The 18,043-nt window shown below is 38.5% G+C and overlaps 1 protein-coding gene across 1 annotated transcript in view; it reads left to right on the plus strand.

The window, feature by feature from the left end:
• The window catches only part of LOC149184641 (proteasome subunit alpha type-3-like), a 96,076-nt gene that overhangs the window by 20,905 nt on the left and 57,128 nt on the right, over positions 1–18,043 (plus strand). The gene's annotated exons all lie outside the window — the stretch shown is intronic.

Consider the following 18,043-nt stretch of genomic DNA (forward strand, 5'->3'; position numbering starts at 1 on the left):
GCTCCTGAAACTGATAGTCATTTTTCTTGACTTTTAAACATATGAAACATTCCACTATTCGAGTATGCTAACCAATTGTGTAAGATATATCCAAATATTCTTACTTTTGACTGGCTTAACAGTTGGCTAAATGATGGATAGAGAGAGGAAAGGCCAACAGGTCTCCTTGTTTATCAGTCCACTTTTTGCACCTTCTCTACAATAAGTCCTAAATTGGATAGGTTCTCATCCAACTTCTCTAATAGATTGGATTTGAAATTGCCTCTGCCTCTTGTGTGCTCTACATCCTTTCTTACTTGGTTTCATTCCCTCCAAAGTTCATGAAACTAGATTTGGTCTGCAGCTACACTGAAGCAATTGTAGTTGACAAACAATTTGGTGGAATTGTGTAATGTTCTTACTCTTAAATTTCTTGAAACTCTGCAACTATTTAGATGAATTATTGAAAATAAGGCAATTGTAAACTGAAACGAAATTTACTTTCACCAAGATACAGAGTTTCTTAACAATCATTAAGCAGCGAAAAAACTCTAGAGACAAAAACACATGCACACAAATTGACACACTTGTTTACCTAGTAAACCCAAATGGGAAAACCTGCTTTTTTTGTTGTGGTATTTTATTGATAGTTCTTGAGCAATTGGATCTATTACAATTCACTGCCTTCTACAGCTAGCGATCTGTTTCTGAGAATACACTTGTTCTCCTGCTGAATAGCCTTGACTTGCCCTTGCAATCCCTGGTCTCTGCGCCTCTTTCCTTGCGCATTGGCAACCACTATTTCCTTGCACAAATCCTCCTATTTCCTAGCACAAATAGCTACTCCTATTTTCTAGCGCAATTCCCCTATTTCCTTGCGTACTTGTGGCCTCCTATTTTTTAGCGCACAAGCTCTTCAAATCTGCACACACACACAAAGAATGATCTCACAAAATTGTGATGATCCTCTGTCTTCGTCCTTCTCTTTATATACCCAATTCAAGCATGCAAGTGGCCCTAGCTCAATTTAGAAGCTCGAGTTGTGATTGCAAGTTAACTGAGAGTTCTACTGGTTCTCTCTCCAATCAACACCTGGAGTCTTAACTCATTCTCTCTCCAATCAATACTGAAGACTAACTCGTTCTAACCGAACTTGTAACTGCCACCTTGTCTTGTAGTTAAACTGGAGAAGACTCCACGTAACTGAAGTCTAACTCATGAATTCACACCATGCTATAGAAAAGACAAACTCATGGTCTTCACTAGCTAAGGCACAAGCCAAAAGACCTTCACTCGCTACATTTTCAACACTTACTGTTTATTTTTGGGACAGCTGCGGCCAGTGTTCCCAACTACTCTAGTTGGCCCTCAAAATAAATCGAAAAGAAGAAATTTAAAATTTAAATTTCTAATTTAATTTACTTCCAAAATGCTGAATTCGACCCCAAAAGATTAGGCCAACCCAACCATAAAGACATACCAATTGGGGCATCTTAGATCACTATAAAAAGGACACTCGACCTCCTCCATTTGAGACCCAATTCAGATCATCTTGTGAAGAAGAAATAAGCTGCAGAGCAAGGAAGGTTGAGTAGCATCAAGAAATAATTTGTTCTGTATCTTCTCATCTAGAAGAAGAGGCCAAATTACTTACCTGTGTGTTGGAGGAAGAGAAGAGGTTGAATGTATTAATCTATCTGGTGCTTCAAGGAGGCTGAAGTTTTGATCATATTACAGTGTGTGTAAGGGAGATCTGAGCCCTAGAAGAGGGCTAGATGATCCCTTGTTTAAGCCACATAAAGATATAATAAGCCACCGAAGTTCTAGGTCTAGTGTGTATTGAGAAAGAGGGTCGAAGCCCCAGGAGACCTTGTAATCTCAGGTTGATATAAAGGCAGGGCTGAGACCTTGAATGTAATGTCCCCAACCGCTTAGGAGGCATATGGGGTATTTCTGCTAGCCTAATAAAGTTCACGTAGGCTGAGGCGGGGGGGAAATTAACTAAGGGAACATGATTCACTTAGGGAAAACATTAATAAATGCTAAAGTCACAAAAAGGGGGACATGTCTTAGGCTAATGAAGAGTCACTTTTAATTTATAAAGTGAAAAAGCCACTAAAGTGACAAAAATGGGGACATGTCCTAGGCTAATGAAGAGTCACTTTTAATTTATAAAGTGAAAAAACCACTAAAGTGACTTTATAAAAATAAAAAGGTAAAAAATTGGCAAAAGTGGTGGACAAGTTATAAAAAGGGAAATGGAAGAGTTTTTTTTCATTCTAGTTGTTTGCCTTTTGAGAAAAATGAACTTTGGAGAGCTCTTGGAGAAGAGACTAGATTTTTGGAAATTCTACTTGCAAATTGCTAGTTTCAATGTTGAAACCATACACCCTAGCTAGTTGGAGAGTGAGATCACTCATATTTCACCATTGTGCTTCATTAAGGAAGAAGATTCAAAGAAGATAAAAGAGGTAAATGTGTTATCAATTGATTTTATCTTCTAACTTCAAGTTTCTTATATATTTTTGACAGACTGAGAATACCCAAGAAGACATCAAACTTCCAAGCTCATATCTGGTTATAAGGAGGACGAGTTTACTGTTAAAGTGGTTGGGAATCTTTGTTGGAGTGGTTGAGTTTATCTTTGGTAAAGGGTCGAGTTATTCTTATTGTAGTAAAGGTTGAGTCTACCATTTAAAAGAGTCATGTGGTTTCATTTGTTGGGCTGAGAATAAACCCAAGGAAAGGGTTGCGCATACCTTTGCTAGTGGACCAAGTTCTCTGTGGTTCATCTCTAGATTCTAGTTGTTTCTCAGAGCCACGACTACCACTATTCTCGGTCGAGCTTTGGACTGAAACCATTGAAGCTAGCCGCTCAGATCTCACATAGTGAAGAGGTTGAGTTATATATTGTTCTGCGTTGAGTTCCTTTAGCGAAGAGTATGCTTTCATTCCTTGCGAGGTGACTGTGGTTGCTTGGAAAGAGAGCATGAACCTCCTGTCATACTTGTGGTTGAAATTAACACCATTTGTGTGACATACCCTGTGCGTATTGAGAGTAGATTTGGTCACTGTACCTGTGAGAGAGTTACTACATATTGTTGATGTAACCCATATTTCTCATATCTCTGTTTACAATCATTTTATATGCATATATCAGCTTTTAGATTGAAATATATTGTGGTGTTTATCATTGCTGGTGTAGCTTGTGCAATTTTTGAGTTTAAATATAAGATATGTTGTTGGACTAAAGTATTTTCCATGGGTATTTAGATGATGTGATGTTTGATCATTCAAATAAATTTAAGAAAATCACCTACAACTATTAGTCTTGACAATGTTTGTCTAAATGTGCCACTGAGAACTCAGTTCAAACTCAAAAATTTTAAAGGATAAATTTAAGATATATCAGGAGGGTATCTTACATTGAAAGATCGTTGTTCATTAGAGAAGGGGCTAGTCTAGCCCTAGGAGTTCTCAAGTTAACTTATAAAACTTAGATTTTACTTTTTGAACAAATTTCTCCTAAGAAAAGATTGCGGGGTTTTTCCTTGGTCAGTGTTTTCCCAGAGTAAATTTTTGGTGTCTTCTGTGCATTGTTTTTTATTGTGATCTCTATTGCCCTATTGCATTTATGGTTGGATTTTTCTGAAGTGTAATTGCTTAATGATAATCTAGAATGTGCTAAAGTAATAACAATATTATTAGAAATAATTATCAATTTTAGAAAATTTGTGCTTGTCTATATTGCATGTGAAAAATCAACATGGTATCAGAGGGAGCTTAAGAAAGGGCATTGAGGTCACTACTTGAAGTGACCTACTTTGAGATGATATGATGGTATCATGTAATGGATCAATGGAAATTTCTTTCAAGGAACAATGCTTGACTAGAACTTGCACATGAAAAGGTTTGATGAGTCTTGGTATCGAAGCCCTAGCTGTAAATTGATGAAGTCTAGGACCGAGAACTTCATGCATACATTTTTCGTTTTTGTAAAGTTTGCAAGACAAACCTTCATTCATGACTCTGTGATCATAAATTGTGTTCAAGCAAGCATGGATTAATTGTCCTTTTGAGTTGATGCAATTTGAACGAGGTCTCTCGTTCTGTTCTGGCTCTAAGCAAGATTAAGCCCCTCTATGTGTCGAATCCAAAAGGTACATACTCTAGCTACAGGTTAGGTTCAAGATTGTATAAGTATTGCTTTGATGACAAAGCATTAAACCTACTGTTGGATCTTGAATTGATGGCTTCTAGTGAGGACTTGAAATGTTGGTTGTATTGATTGATTAGCTTGACAAGTTAGGCTTGGTGTATAAAGTCGAGCAAGCTTGGGAAGGAAAGAGTTCCCTCCAAAGTTTGTGTCAGTTTACGTAATATGTATGCAAGGAGTGGCTTGCAACAAAAGGGCATTAGACACACTATACTATATGGGACAATATGATAGTCTTCTACATGGGCTTTTAGCTGGTGGCCTTGTAAACAATCGAATGCAAAAGTAGCACTGATGACAACTCAAGCCATTTCACATAGGAAGCCCTCATCGAAATAGAAAAATCAGAGTTCTTGTAATCTATTATGCATACAATGGAATTTTCTGGTTGCATTCCTTGGAACACTAGCTTGATGAGAATCTGAACTAGGGACCAAAATATCAACTGACGTGCAAACTGTTGCTATATCCTAACAATCCAAGGACATTGTGAATATGGTTGATTACAATGCCGGGGTATTTGAGTGATGTAAATGGTTAAGGACGGGGCCAATTTTGTGAATGTGACATGTTTGCAAACTCCATCCACTTAGATAAGTGGATGCCTAGCCTAGTATGCTGGAGTTTATTCTTTACACATCAAGGGTGTCAAAATGAAATGAAGAGTGTCATTAATGTATTACGAGGAGAGCATGCTTAACGCTTCACTACCAACACATTACAATATTATATATTGAGGATTGGTTGTTGGAGCGAGTTCGTTGGAATGCCATGGTATTATCTTTTTTGAAGACATCTTACTTTCATGAAGTATTGGAGATTTGTAAATGTGGCTCGACCTGCAATATTTTGTCTTTGTTGACATGACCGATGAAGGGAATTGTTTCTTTATAGTGCCAGTCCATAAAGAGGCAGAATACAAGCCTTACAAAGGTTATCTTGGATCATTGATCTTGATATGTTTTGCTTGGACTGATATTGATAGTTTCACTGAGATGAAAGATCCTCGATTGACTGATAACATAATGGAATAGGGCAATCACCTTGTTGACAAATTCATCACATATGCAAAGGCATGGGGACTCTGACACGTTATTTTCCCACTTATGGTTTTGGACACTTGGTTATGTTTTATGCATTTGCGATGGATTTGAGGAATTGTCCCACCTATATTGACTACAACAGGATAATTTGCGATTCCTAGGGTTTGTAAACCCTAGAAGTCTAGAAAGGTCATGACTTGTATTGAAGTCGTGGTCCCAAGGGTTTGTGAAACCCTAGAATGAGACCTAGAGTGCCAAATGTCAGTGGAGGTGGTTCTTGATTCATCTTTCTATTAGCATAAAGATGTCACAACTTGCAGTTAAGCCTTTGGTGTAGCTGGATAACTTGAAGAAATCCTAGCTCATACAATTCATGCAAGAAAGGAAAGAAAAACAACATGCATTGGTAGTTGATGATGAGGATGAGGATGAGCATTTCTAGCTTGATGAGTTTGTAGATGGATTTCAATGATTTCTGCAAGAAAGCAAGAATCAAGTGAGGTCTTTGCAAGTACAACATGAAGGTTGCCTAGGCAATAATTATGGTAGCAGATGGAAGCATCGAGAAGATCAAAGCAAAGTTTGTGGCAAGAGGATTCTTGCAGGATCTAGCATAAACACAACTAGATCAATTTGTGTTCAAGAGGGAGAAATTGTACTGATGACCGAAAGAGCTTCTATTCTAGAAGCAACAACCCAACAAGTTTGAAGGATGCCATGTTGGAGGAAATCGTGCCGAGACTTGAAGGGAAGCCAGTGTTGATTTCCAAATGGTGATCAACAAGATCAAGCATGTAGTAGATGGCAACATAGAGAAGTACAAAGCGAGATTCATGGCAAGAGGGTTCTCTTAGAAAGAGGGTGAGGACTATGGAGAGACATTTTCTCCAGTCGCAAATGGAGCAATAGTGGAAGGAAGATTTGCTTCTGTGATAGAAGAAGCAGTTAGGATCACCATAGGAAGCTCTGCTTCAGAGGGAGCTGACCTCTGTGTTTGAGATGATGGATCCAGATTTGATGCATTACTTCCTTGGTCAAGGGAAGTATTGTATTGAGACCCTTTAGAGATTTGGGATGATAGTCTGTCATTGAGATTGAGATTGTTGGACTAGATGGGAAGTCTCTAAGAACAATATGCCTTCTAATAGTGGACCATACCAGACAACATCTATGATTCAGTGATCAGAAAACACCAATGGCAGAGGGAGCATCTAGGATTGCCACAACAAGATCTATTTCAGTGTTAGAGGAAGCACCCAGATTTGATGCATTACTTCCTTGGTCAAGGGAAGTATTGTATTGAGACCCTTTAGAGATTTGGGATGATAGTCTATCATTGAGATTGAGATTGTTGGACTAGATGGGAAGTCTCTAAGAACAATATGCCTTCTAATAGTAGACCATACCAGACAACATCTATGATTCAGTGATCAGAAAACACCAATGGCAGAGGGAGCATCTAGGATTGCCACAACAAGATCTATTTCAATGTTAGAGGAAGCACCCAGTCAGGGGGACTGGAAAGCAACTGTGTTGATGGTTCCAGTGAAGGAAGCAAGTTAGTTTATGGTTGAGCTGAGGCATGCGATGCAACATGTGTTGAGGTACCAACATGGTACAGTTGGATATGGATTAAGATTTGTCTAAAATGATGAAGTACAATTGCAAGGATATACAAATTCAAATAGGGCAGAGAGTGAAGAAGACAAAAATAACACATCAGGATGTTGCTTCAGTTTGGGCTTTGCTATGGTATCTTGGATGAGCAGGAAGTAGACATCAATTGCACTAAACACTACAGAGGTAGAGTATATTGCGACTAGTTTGGCGAGTTGTGAAGTAGTGTGGCTTCGAGAGCTACTCACAGGATTGTTTGATCAAGTGCTAGAGATGACCTTGATAGGTTGAAGCACATTGAGATCAAGTACCACTACATTCGAGACATGGTACAAAAGGGAGCAGTGAGGCTCTAATGCATTTCTACAGACAAGCATGATGCTGACATTCTCACAAAGCCTCTGTCCAAGGGTGAAGTTTGTATACTTTAGGCACAAGCTTCGAGTAGTTGGGAATGCTTCCCTCAATTTTTGGGAGTGTTGATGTTGTAGCATCAAGGGACAAACATTCTCCCTAGGTCAAAGGTATTGACCAGGTTACCATGTAACATGGTTAGCGAGAATGGCCCAAAGATCATCATGGCCCAGAGTGCTCCCCTTATCAGAAGGTTTTGATCATATTGCCAAGAGGCGCTTGGCTAGTGGGTAGAGTGAGTGCTGAAATGGTCCAAAAAGCATCAAGGCCCAAAGTGCTCCCTCGGTTAGAAGGTTCTTACTATATTGCCAAGAGGTGCTTGGCTAGTGGGTATAGTGAGTGCCTTTAGCATTAGGCAAGTGTATTACCATTCAATTGGCATGTAGGAATGGTAATTTCCTAGGGTTTCACCATATGTTAGACGTACTGACCAGGGTCCAAGTGATGACTTGTTGAGCATGATGCTTTCCACATGAAGTGGATAGGTAAATTCAATCTTTTCTTAGGTAGGAGAATTTTTTCAACAAAATGGACATTTGAAGAAGTCAAGGTGAATGCTTCCCTAGCTAAGAGGGAGTGTTGATTTTTGGGGTAACTCCGGTCGGTATTCCCAGCAACTCTAGTGAGCCCTCAAAAGAAATCGAAAAGAAGAAATTTAAAATCTAGATTTCTAATTTAATTTGCCTCCAAAATGATCTAGTTTGCCGCAAAAGATTAGGTCGGCCCAGCCATAAAGACACACCACTTGGGCCACCTTAGATCATTATAAAAAGGACACTCGACCCCCTCCTTTTGAGACCAATTCGATAATCTTGTGAAGAAGAAATAAGCTGCAGAGCAAGGTTGAGTAGCATCAAGAGATAGTCTGGTCTGTGTTTCCTCATCTAGAAGAAGAGGCTGACTTGCTTACCTGTGTATCGGAGGAAGAAAAGAGGCTGAATGTATTCATCTGTCTGATGCTTTAAGGAGGCTGAAGTTCTGATCATATTACTGTCTAAGGGAGATCTGAGCCCTAGAAGAGGGTTGGACAATCCCCTATTTAGGCCACAAAAGGAGATAATAAGCCCTAGAAGGAGACATTGTAATCTCAGGTTGATATAAAGGCAGGCTCGAGACCTTGAAAGACTGCTGTTCATGAGAGAAGGGCTGGTCTAGCCCTAGGAGTTCTTAGGTTAACTTATAAAACTTAGATTGTGCTTTTGTTGAATTGAACAAATTTCTCCTAAGAAAAGATTGTTGGGTTTTTCCCTAGTCAGGGTTTTCCCAGGGTAAATTTTTGGTGTCTTCTGTGCAATTTTATTCTACTGTGATCTCACTGCCCTATTGCATTTATGGTTGATTTTTTCTGAAGTGTAATTGCTTAATGATAATCTGGAATGTGCTAAAGTAATAACAATATCATTAGAAGTAATTATCAGTTTCAGAAAATTTGTGCTTGTCTAGGAGCAACTTCCTGATGTCCTCCTGCTTTTTAGGTGCACGATGTAAAAATGTTAGCCTCGTTTCTCTTTTGTGGCGGCATTCTGTGAAAGAATCTGGGGCAAAGTAGTGTAGTGTGATTCTTCGTTACTTGATAACAATTTGTGGAGTTTTTTTACTTTTCTTGTTAGCTTATGCTTCTTCTTCTTATTAGTGCATATGTCTGTACTTCATCAAACTACTACCAAAACAAAATAACAAGAACACAAAGTCCGGCTCTCTACCAGGGACAAAACCTATCCACTCTTGAGAGGAAAACCCTTTTTAAGTTTTCTCTTATTGAAGCTTCTTATTTGAACAACTGCCAAACCCTAGACCCTTGACTAGGATATCATCTTGATGCAGGTGGAAACAATGGCTTCAGAAATCTCAACAATCACCCTGCTGTTCACCCTTTCTTTACAATTCTGCCTTTTCCTTTATTACTGGAATGCCTTTGAAAAAAAAGGCCAAAACAATGCTTTTCCCCTTTATAAATAGAAAGGTTCGCGATTCATCGAGATCGCGATCTAAATGAGCCAACGGTCTAGATTAAATCACAAGTCACAAGTCGCCGATGTAATGTTTCCCCTTTTTAAAAGTCCCGATGCGATATATTGCGCTGATCGCGTCACATATCGGCAATCGCTATTTCCCCCGGCTTAAGGCCTTATCGCTCCCACTCAAATGCTCCGACGCGATATATCGGCAGTCGCATGTCGCAAGGTTTCAAGGGTGGGGCCTTTACCATACGCCACTCCACTATTGCGATGCGATATTTCGGGAGTTGCTAATCGCAACTCTTGAAGACTTGGGTCCGCCTTCCTCTTAAATAAACTTGCGATGCGATATATGGTGATCCAACGGTCGGGGATAGTTCGCTCCGTTGGTTCAAACGGGAATCAACGACTGAGATCTGATCTGGCTCAACACTATAAAAAAATACAAAAGCTCGCGTTTTTTCCGTTAAGTCTGTGTTTTCTATTGTGAAGCGTGAAAACAAAGAAATCATCAATTCTCTCTCGAATACAAAGAAAACAAAAGCATAATGAGGATTTCCACAGGCTTGATAAATAATCACGCGCACAGCAACAATTTATTCATAATAACAAAAGTTACAGAGTCTCGGCCTTGGCTCGATTACAACATATGAAAAGACCTCTGTTTCAACGGAAATCCACACGCTAATTCTTGGCTCTCGCTCACTCAATCCCTTTCTCTCAGTCCCTTTGTCTCTCTCTATATTACATTTTTTCTTCCTTTGTTCAATCGAAGATTACTCTAACTGTGCTTAACAACTCAATCTCTATTTTTAATCAATCTAACAGTAAATCTCTAATTCCTAGCTCTACCACACACCTATGCTAACAACTTATCTTTGAACCTAAAATAAGACAATTTCTAACTATTACAATAATGAAATACAACTCATTTCTTCAATAAGTAAAACTGACTTTTGACCAATCAGGTCAATGAAATTCAACTTGTTTAGCCACAACATGTGAACAAACTTTCACATTGCTAGCTAAGTCTGGATGCTCCTGCATCAGACTCCCGGGGAAGAAAGAAATCATCCTTCATACTTTCAGGGCTTACTCCATACTTTTGCAACTCTGCTGTGGTTAACCAGCTAGAATCCTCCACTGGCTGTCCTTTCCATTTGACTAGATATTGAAAATAAGTCTGCCCTCTGGTTCTTTTGGATACTCTTTTCTCCAAAACAGCTTCTACTTCTTTCTTAGCTATCTTTGGCATTTGTTCTTCCCAGTTCAAGGTTTGAACTTCATCTTCTGTAATTTCCTCCTTTAGCTTTGTCTCTGTCTCTTTGTATGGATACAAATCTGCAATATTGAAAATAGGTGATATTCCAATCCCTTCTGGCAATTCAATTTCATATGCATTAGCTGAAAACTTTCTTACAATTCTACATGGTCTTATCTTTTTCATCTTTAGTTTATTGTAAGTCTTAGCAGGAAATCTTTCTTTTCTCAAATATACCATTACTAAATCCCCCACTTGGAATTATTTTTCTCTTATTTTCATATCCACTCTCTGTTTGTATTTGCTACTGCTTTCCTGTAATCTACTTTTGACATTTTCTTGTAGTCTTTGCATCTGCTCCACAACTCTTCAGCTTTTGCACTTCTTGTCTCCTGTTTACCCAAATTGTGAGCTCATACACACCTCTTGGATTCATTCCAAAAACAATCTGAAATGGACTCATTCCAGTACTTCGGTTTGGAGTGTCATTATAAGCAAACTCAGCCTGAGCTAGTGCTAAATCCCATTGCTTAGGATTTTGATACACTAAACTTCTCAATATGTTTCCCAAGCTCCTGTTTACTACTTCGGTCTGTCCATCTGTTTGAGGATGGTATGTTGAACTAAAACTGAGGTTAGCTCCCAGTTTCTTCCAAAGAGTTCTCCAGAAATGCCCTACAAACTTTGTATCTCGATCAGACACAATACTTACAGGTAACCCATGTAATCTTACAATTTCTGAAAAAAATAGATTAGCAATATGTGTTGCATCACTAGTCTTCTTACATGCAATGAAATGTGCCATCTTGGAAAATCTATCTACTACAACATAAATGGAATCATTCCCTCTCTGGGTTTTTGGTAATCCCAAAACAAAATCCATGCTAACTGCATCCCACGGTCAGTCTGGTATTGGCAATGGCTGATACAATCTTGTATTTTGGCTCCTTCCTTTAGCATGTTGACATATTCTGCACTTCTCAACAAATTTCTTAACATCAGTGTGCATTTTTTGCCAATAATAAAAGCATTCACCTAAGCAAAGGTTTTATCTTGTCCAAAGTGACTAGATAATCCTCCACTATGTTTCTCCTTTATTATGTTTTCCCTCATAAAACATTTGGGAATACACAACTTGTTGCTTTTAAATAATAAACCTCCTTCAATGAGATAATCCAACCACTGACTTCTGTTATGAACTATTGGATTCTGAACTGTTGTATAGATATCTTTGAAATCTACATCATCTTTATACATTTCAATCATTTCCTTAAATCCTACAACACCCACTTTGAATTCTTTCACAACAAAACTTACCTTGCTCAATGCATCAACGACTTTATTTGACTTACGACTCTTGTGTTTTATCACAAAAGTAAAGCTTTGCAAAAATTCTACCCACTTGGCATGTTTCTGGTTCAATTTCGGCTGGTTATTGATGAACTGTAAGCATGATTGTCCGAATACAATATGAATTCTTTTGGCAGCAAATAATGTCTCCATTTTTTCAAGGCTTGTACAATAGCGTAAAACTCTTTATCGTAAGAAGAATATTTCTTCTTTGCTTCATTCAATTTCTCACTGAAGTACGCTATCGGTCTTTGTTCCTGACTCAGAACTGCACCAACTGCAACTCCACTAGCATTTGTTTCAACTTGAAATACTTTTTCAAAATCAGGCAAAGCTAAAATTGGTTCCTCTGTGATTTTCCTCTTCAACAATTTAAAATTTTTGTCTGCTGCTTCTGTCCACTTGAACGACTGATTGATCTCCTTAATTGTTTCAAGAATTGGTGCACAAATCTGACTAAAGCCTTTGATAAACTTTCTGTAAAAACTTGCAAGACCATGGAAGATCCTTACCTCAAATATGTTTCTGGGAATAGGCCAGTTCCAAATTACTTGGACTTTCTCTGGATCCATTTCAATCCTTCTTTAGAAACTACAAATCCCAAGTAAACTTAATTCTTCCTTCATGAAACTACATTTCTTCAGATTTATCAGTAGTTTCTCTTTCTACAGAGTTCTTAGAACCAACTTAAGATGCTCTAGATGTTCTTCTTTACTTTTACTAAAAACTAGAATATCATCAAGATAAACAATAACAAACTTGCCTGCATATTCCTTCAAGACTTCATTCATTAATCTCATGAATGTGCTAGGTGCATTAGTGAGTCCAAAAGGCATCACTAACCACTCATACAACCCACTGTTTGTTTTAAATGCAGTCTTCCATTCATCGCCTTCTCGAATTATTATTTGATGATATCCACTCTTCAAATCTATTTTAGTAAAATATTTTGATCCACTCAAACAATCCATTAAATCATCCATGCGTGGCAAAGGAAATCTATACCTGATAGTGATCTTGTTTATGGCTCTGGAATCTGTGCACATACGCCATTCTCCTCCTTTCTTTGGACTGAGTACTGTTGGTACAACACATGGACTAAGACTTTCTTTGATTAGCCCCTTATCCATCAGCTCCTGCACTTGTCTTCCAACTTCTGCGTTCTCTTGAGGAGTTAATCTGTACGTTGCTTTATTTGGCAAACTTGCTCCTGGTATTAGATCAATATGATGACTAATACTCCTGATCGGTGGTAATGCATTTGGCAACTCATCCACAATAATATCAACGAAATCATCTAATAGAATTTTAACTCCTTCAGGCAAATCATCCAAGTTTGTGGAAGTTAAAATTACCTTTGGTCTTCCCACAATAGCAAAATGCAACTCCTCGTTTTTCACTACCTCTTGTAGCAGCTCCTTTCCGCTTATCAGCATAATACTACTTCCAGGTGTTCCTTTGTCAGCGTCGTCCTTCAATGGCAACAATGTATGTTTAGTTCCATCCTTCTCCAGAGTATAAGTGTTTCTCCTCCCATCATGAATAGCTTTTCGATCAAATTGCCACGGTCTTCCTAGTAATACATGGCATACATCCATGGGCATTACATCACATAATATCACATCTTTATACGTACCAATTTGTATCTCAACCTTGCATTGTTCTGTCACAATAATCTAATGTCCTTTCTGTAACCATGACACTTTGTAAGGAGTAGGGTGTATTGTCTTTGCTAGTCCGAGCTTGTCCACCATCTCTGTAGAAACAAGGTTGTCAGTGCTTCCACTGTCAATTATTACTTTACAACACTTACCTTTTGATTTACAGTAGTTCTAAATAAATTCTTCCTCTGCACTGGTTCTTCAATCTCTTTCTCTGTCTTAAGCAAGGTCCTTCTCAATAACATGGATTCTCCTACTTTAGGGGATTCTTCCTTTTCCATAAGTCGAGGTGGTTTTGGCTTTGCCTCAGCCACATTCGCATTCCTCTGACTTGCTGGTTTATTATGAGGATAGTCCCATGACACATGTCCCCATTCTCCACATGTATAACACTGAATATCTCTTCCTTAGCCTCTTCCTCTGGGCGCAAATCTTCCTCTGTTAAATTCTCCTCTCTGTGATGGTCTGCTACTTGAACTTCCTGCTTCATGCTGATGTTGTTGTCCCCTTGGTCTTGTAGTTCTTCTACCTCTTATGGAGCTTCTTCCTCTATTCCTCTGATTCTGTTTTCTCAATATCTTCTCTTCTGCCTTCAAACTTGCTTGATAGGCATCTTCAATAGTCTTCAGACTCAACAAGCTGATCTCATCCTGGATGTCATACCTTAAGCCATTGATATATCTGGCTACCTTCTCCATATCATCCTCTGCATGTCCTGTTCTAATACTCAATCTATAAAACTCTTCTGTATATTCTTTAACAAACATTCCTTTTTGCCTTAAATTCTGCAATTGTTTGAAAAGATTTAACTGATAATCTTTAGGCATAAATTTAGCTTTCATTTTACTCACCATTTTATCCCATTGCTTGATCTTGGACTTTCCTTTTCTCGTTTTGGATGTTTGTAATTCATCCCACCAAATAGCTGCATGACCCTTCAATCTGGTAACTGCAAATTTCACCTTCTTTTTGTTGTCAGCTTCCTCTTCATAGTCAAAATATTTGTACAATGAACTGATCCAATCCTCTAGATCTTTTGCATTGAGACTCCCTTCATATGTAGGAATTTCCATCTTTGGTTTTCCTCCCACTTTCTCCAACATGTTGATAACTCTGGTAGTTTCATTTTCCTCCTCTTCTTCTTCCTCAGAAGATTCTTCTTTAGCACTGTCAGCTCCTTCATTAGGTGTTCTTCTCTGAGCAGTCTCAATTGTTTCCATTCTCGTACGTAGACTCCAGATCTCTTCCAGTAGAACTGCATTTGCTTCAAGTCTTCTTCGACCAATGCCAGCTCCTCTCCTTGGCGGCATTTTTTCTGCAATCAACCTTAACTTCGGCTCTGATACCACAAATGACGCAGGCGGAAACAATGGCTTCAGAAATCTCAACAATCACCTCGCGGTTCACCCTTTCTTTACAATTCTGCCTTTTCCTTTATTGCCGGAATGCCTTTGGAAAAAAGGGCAAAACAATGCTTTTCCCCTTTATAAATAGAAAGGTTCGCTATTCATCGGAGATCACGATCTAAATGAGCTAACAGTCCAGATTAAATTGCAAGTCGCAAGTCGCCAATGTAATGTTTCCCCTTTTTAAAAGTCCTGATGCGATATATTGCGCCGATCACGTCACATATCGACAATCGCTAATTCGCCTGGCTTAAGGTCTTATTGCTCCTACTCAAATGCTCCAACGCGATATATCGGCAGTCGCATGTCGCGAGGTTTCAAGGGTGGGGCCTTTACCATATGCCACTCCACTATTGCGATGCGATATTTCGGGAGTCGCTACTCGCAACTCTTGAAGACTTGGGTCTGCCTTCCTTTTAAATAAACTTGCGATGCGATAAATGGTGATCCAACGGTCGGGGATAGTTCTCTCTGTTGGTTCAAACAGGAATCAACGACTGAGATCTGATTTGGCTCAACACTAAAAAAAATACAAAAGCTCACTTTTTTTCCGTTAAGTCTGTGTTTTCTATTGCGAAGCGTGAAAACAAAGAAATCATCAATTCTCTCCCGAATACAAAGAAAACAAAAGCATAATGAGGATTTCCATAGGCTTGATAAATAATCACGCGCACAACAACAATTTATTCATAATAACAAAAGGTACAAAGTCTCGGCCTTGGCTCGATTACAACATATGAAAAGACCTCTATTTCAACAGAAATCCACATGCTAATTCTTGGCTCTCGCTCACTCAATCCCTTTCTCTCGGTCCCTCTGTCTCTCTCTATATTACATTTTTCTTCCTTTGTACAATCGAAGATTACTCTAACTGTGCTTAACAACTCAATCTCTATTTTTAATCAATCTAACATTAAATCTCTAATTCCTAGCTCTACCACACATCTATGCTAACAACTTATCTTTGAACCTAAAATAAGACAATTTCTATCTATTACAATAATAAAATACAACTCATTTCTTGAGAGATCCAACCCTCTCAGTAAAACTGACTTTTGACCAATTAGGTCAATGAAATTCAACTTGTTTAGACACATGTGAACAAACTTTCACATTGCTGGTTAATTCCGGATGCTCCTGCATCACATCCAAGCATAAGTAAAATCCTTCCTCTTTTTGCACTATAACGTTCGGCACATTGACCTTAGTGTCCTCCTTCTGGCACTTCGTTCTTCTTTCAACTTGTTAGTAACCTTGTTGAACTTGCTCTAGTGAAGACACTATTGATGAGACTTTTCTTCTTTATGATGGTTCCTTTATTCTTTCCACCAATCAACTAACTTGGATGTAGGGCTGTTATGACTGTATAAAGAGATTTGATTCTCGCACGTGTGACTGTTTTCTACCCTAGAAAACAGTCCCTGCAACTTCAATCTTTGCTTGTAGAGAGAGGCCTTGTAGACCTTGTTTGCACCCAAAACAGTGAGATAGGATGACCTTTACTTTTCTGCTGCTATGGCCGCAGGCAGACCTTCCTTAACCTCGCACGTGTGGCTGTAGCTGCTCTAGAAACTGTCTCCTTATCACGCTGCCCTTGTAACCCTTTTCCTTTGCTTTTCTTCGTCCTCTTTCTTGCTTGCGGATTTCAGAGTGAAGTAATCTCAAATGAGGAGTGGACAGCCTCTATAAATAGAGGTCTGTCCCTCCTCTTTAGGCCGACTTGACTGTCCATTAGGCCGACTTGATAATTCATCTTTTATTTATCATTTTGCTGCTTGGAGACTTCGTTGTGGCTAGGAGAGGATTTGACTATGCTTGGAGGTGTTCCCATGACCTTGTATGTTGACATATATGATGTAACATGCCCTCAAAGGGTCTCATCATAATTACATTTTGACTTTGACTTTCTAGAAGCACTTTAAAATGTGCTTGACCTATTTTCAATGAGCAAGAAACTCATTGACAAATAATATAAAAATAATTTCTCTTTTCTTGAATAAATACAAATATCAAAATTACATTTATGAAGACCGAACCTAGTTACATTTCCTTCAACACATTCCTCTGTGCCTAGTACCAAGTATCACTTCAATTAGTCCTTGTTTATGCTCCTTCCTCTTTCTCTTGCAGCTTCAATTCATAGTTAGGACTTAGAAAACTGTTGGGCCTCCTTCGTAATGCAGGTAATAATAGAAATTTGGAATACTGAGTAATGGGTTCAATGTTCAAGCCGCTAGTGCTCTTATAGTTAGTGATTCTTCTTATTGTTTTTCTCCACACCTGCTTGTGTTATACCTAGTCATTTTCAACTTCACTGCTCAGATTGAATAATTTATCCATGTCACTTTGTCTTTCTTGGAACGTGATTAAATTGACAGCAGTGTTGTAAAACTCTTAATTATCCCAATTTTTATGTTGTTTAGTTTTTCAGGTGTCTGAGTTTGCTAATTTTGCTGAGTTGATGTCGTCCTCCAATTTTTTGCTGATGCTGAGTTTTGTGATACTGGTCGACTGTACTTTAGTATATTAAGTAGGCCATTGATATTTCAGTTAAATCCATAGTTAATGGATTTATAGATACTATTTTCCTTTAGCTAAATTAACTGTTAAATTGGAGTTTCCGCCTATTCAGTGCCTTTCCAGTGCACTTTTCAGGCATTGAATTAATGCCATTTCTTTTGCTATTTTTAGAGGCTTGGAGCTTTCCCTTTACCTATTTGGTAGACAATCAAGCCTGTTTTGCTGTGATACACAATAATTCCTTTCGCTAATTCCTTCCTAGGTTTATTATTTGAAACCCTGTCAAAAATCAGAATCAATCGGAAGGAAGCTGGGCATGCATTTTGTCCTTTTTTTGAACTCCTTGAGATTAGTCCGTTAGTGGAGCTTAGATTCTTTTTTCCTGGGAGCCATTGGACTGGGCTAAACAAGCTAGGCCAAAATTGATCTACGCAGCTATGGAAGAACTATTGTAGTTATTTTCTCTTATTATTGTTATTAATAGCCTCTAAAATATGCCAGTTATATTTGAGAGTCAAGACTACTGCATGCAATTTAGGGAGAGGATTATATCAAGGAAAGATGTTATGTTATGCTATATCAGAAATCAGATGTAGGTTAAATATTTGATATCATGGA

The sequence above is a fragment of the Pinus tabuliformis genome, chromosome 3_2, assembly GCF_031772625.1.
Source record: "Pinus tabuliformis cultivar Carrire ecotype Pingquan chromosome 3_2, CPIR1, whole genome shotgun sequence".
Taxonomy (NCBI): domain Eukaryota; kingdom Viridiplantae; phylum Streptophyta; class Pinopsida; order Pinales; family Pinaceae; genus Pinus; species Pinus tabuliformis.